The sequence below is a fragment of the Seriola lalandi genome, unplaced genomic scaffold (genome assembly GCF_002814215.2).
Source record: "Seriola lalandi dorsalis isolate HSWRI2012SDOR001 ecotype SW California unplaced genomic scaffold, Sedor1 jcf7180002054408, whole genome shotgun sequence".
In the NCBI taxonomy this organism is placed as follows: Eukaryota; Metazoa; Chordata; class Actinopteri; order Carangiformes; family Carangidae; genus Seriola; species Seriola lalandi.
The window spans coordinates 1-3,792 of NW_019524961.1; positions in this window are offsets into that span (position 1 = coordinate 1).

A 3,792-nucleotide genomic window follows, 5' to 3' on the forward strand; every position below is an offset into this window, starting at 1 on the left:
TTTATGGCTTACTATACTATGACTTTTTTATGGCTTACTAAACTATGACTTTTTATGCCTTACCATACTGTGACTTTTTATGCCTTACTATAATATGACTTTTTTATGACTTTTTATGCCTTAATATACTATGACTTTTTTTATGCCTTACTATACTATGAATTTTTTATGGCTTACTATACTGTGACTTTTTTATAGCTTACTATACTATTTCTTTTTATGCCTTACTATACTATGACCTTTTATGCCCTACTATACTATGAATTTTTTTATGGCTTACTATACTATGACTTTTTATGCCTTACTATACTGTGACTTTTTTATGCCTTACTATGCCATGACTTTTTAATGACTTTTTATGCCTTACTATACTATGATTTTTTTATGGCTTACTATACAGTGACTTTTTTATGCCTTACTATACTATGACTTTTTTATGACTTTTTATGGCTTACTATACTATGACTTTTTATGCCTTACTATACTATGACTTTTTTATGGCTTACTAAACTATGACTTTTTATGCCTTACCATACTGTCACTTTTTATGCCTTACTATGACTTTTTTATGACTTAATATACTATGACTTTTTTTATGCCTTACTATACTATGACTTTTTTATGACTTTTCATGCCTTACTATACTATGACTTCTTTTATGGCTTACTATACTATGACTTTTTTATGATTTTTTTATGCCTTACTATCTATGACTTTATGCCTTACTATACTATGACTTTTTATGCCTTACTATACTATGACTTTTTTATGCCTTACTATACTATGACTTTTATTATTGAGGTTTTATGCCTTACTATACTATGACCTTTTTATGGCTTACTATACTATGACTTTTTTATGGCTTACTAAACTATGACTTTTTATGCCTTACCATACTGTGATTTTTTATGCCTTACTATAATATGACTTTTTTATGACTTTTTATGCCTTAATATACTATGACTTTTTTTATGCCTTACTATACTATGACTTTTTTATGACATTTCATGCCTTACTATACTATGACTTCTTTTATGGCTTACTATACTATGACTTTTTTATGACTTTTTTATGCCTTACTATACTATGAATTTTTTATGCCCTACTATACTATGACTTTTATTATTGAGGTTTTATGCCTTACTATACTATGCCTTTTTCTGCCTTACTATACCATGACTTTTTTTATGGCTTAAAAGAAGTCATAGTATAGTAAGCCATGACTTTTTTATGGCTTTCTATACTATGACTTCTTTATTCCTTACTATACCATGAGTTTTTAATGACTTTTTATGCCTTACTATACTATGACCTTTTTATGGCTTACTATACTATGACTTTTTTATGGCTTACTAAACTATGACTTTTTTATGCCTTACTATACTATGACTTTTTTATGCTTTAATATGCTATGACTTTTCGTATTGAGGTTTTATGCCTTATTATACTATGACTTTTTTATGCCTTACTATACCATGGCTTTTTTATGACTTTTCATGCCTTATTATACTATGACTTCTTTTATGTCTTACTATACTATGACTTCTTTATGGCTTACTATACTATGACTTTTTTATTCCTTACTACACCATGAGTTTTTAATGACTTTTTATGCCTTACTATACTATGAATTTTTTATGGCTTACTATACTGTGACTTTTTTATCCCTTACTATACCATGACTTTTTTATGACTTTTTATGCCTTTCTATACTATGACTTTTTATGCCTTACTATACTATGACTTTTTTATGCCTTACTATACCATGGCTTTTTTATGAATTTTTATGCCTTACTATCTATGACTTTATTTCTTACTATACTATGACTTTTTTACGGCTTACTATACTATGACTTTTTTATTCCCTACTATACCATGACTTTTTAACGACTTTTTATGCCTTACTATACTATGAATTTTTTATGGCTTACTATACTATGACTTTTTATGCCTTACTATACTATGACTTTTTTATGACTTTTTATGCCTTACTATACTATGACTTTTTATGCCTTACTATACTATGACTTTTTTATGCCTTACTAGACTATGACTTTTATTATTGAGGTTTTATGCCTTACTATACTATGACCTTTTTATGGCTTACTATACTATGACTTTTTTATGGCTTACTATACTATGACTTTTTTATGGCTTACTATACTATGACTTTTTTATTCCTTACTACACCATGAGTTTTTAATGACTTTTTATGCCTTACTATACTATGAATTTTTTATGGCTTACTATACTGTGACTTTTTTATCCCTTACTATACTATGACCTTTTATGCCCTACTATACTATGAATTTTTTTATGGCTTACTATACTATGACTTTTTTATGGCTTACTATACTATGACTTTTTATGCCTTACTATACTGTGACTTTTTTATGCCTTACTATACTATGACTTTTTTATGCCTTACTATACCATGGCTTTTTTATGAATTTTTATGCCTTATTATACTATGACTTCTTTTATGGCTTTCTATACTATGACTTCTTTTATGGCTTACTATACTATGACTTTTTTATGATTTTTTTATGCCTTACTATCTATGACTTTATCTCTTACTATACTATGACTTTTTTACGGCTTACTATACTATGACTTTTTTTATTCCCTACTATACCATGACTTTTTAACGACTTTTTATGCCTTACTATACTATGAATTTTTTATGGCTTACTATACTATGACTTTTTATGCCTTACTATACTATGACTTTTTTATGCCTTACTAGACTATGACTTTTTTATGCCTTACTATACTATGACTTTTTATGCCTTACTATACTATGACTTTTTTATGCCTTACTATACTATGAATTTTTTATGCTTTACTATATTATGACTTTTATTATTGAGGTTTTATGCCTTACTATACTATGACCTTTTTATGGCTTACTATACTATGACTTTTTTATGGCTTACAAAACTATGAGTTTTTATGCCTTACTATACTATGACCTTTATGCCTTACTATACTATGACCTGTTATGCCCTACTATACTATGACTTTTTTTTATGGCTTACAATACTATGACTTTCTTATGGCTTACTAAACTATGACTTTTTATGTCTTAATATACTGTGACTTTTTTATGCCTTACTATACTATGACTTTTTTATGACTTTCTATGCCTTACTATACTATGACTTTTTATGCCTTACTATACTATGACTTTTTTATGCCTTACTATACCATGACTTTTTTATGACTTTTCATGCCTTACTATACTATGACTTCTTCTATGGCTTACTATACAATGATTTTTTAAAGATTTTTTTAATTTTATTGCTTTTTATGCCTTACTGAAAAGATGATTTCTTACGATAGAAGAATGAAAAAGTGAATACACAATCAGACCGACAAGTCAACACTTAATTAGGGTTGGTTTTATTTGTGCACAAAGGAAAGATCTGGTGTGAGGCACATGTCTGAGTAACAAACGTTCAGCTGCTGGTTCGTTTTTTGCTCTCTGATGTACATGACAAAGTGATTTTGATATGGAGATCTTCATATCCGTGGGGCCTCTTAGCCGTTACTCGTCCTTCTTCAGAGCTCCTGAAATCATTCTCCATCCATGGGGCTCCAACCATATTAGCAAACACAGACATTCATCAATTTAACTAGTACCTCCAGATGTGTCCTAAACATAGTGGTGTCCTACACATATGTACAGACAAACAACACTAAAGTCAAAGTTACATGATGCATTTAAAACAATTAGTACTTTATGCTATTCTATGTCTTACTATACTATCACATTTTTATGCATTATTGTAC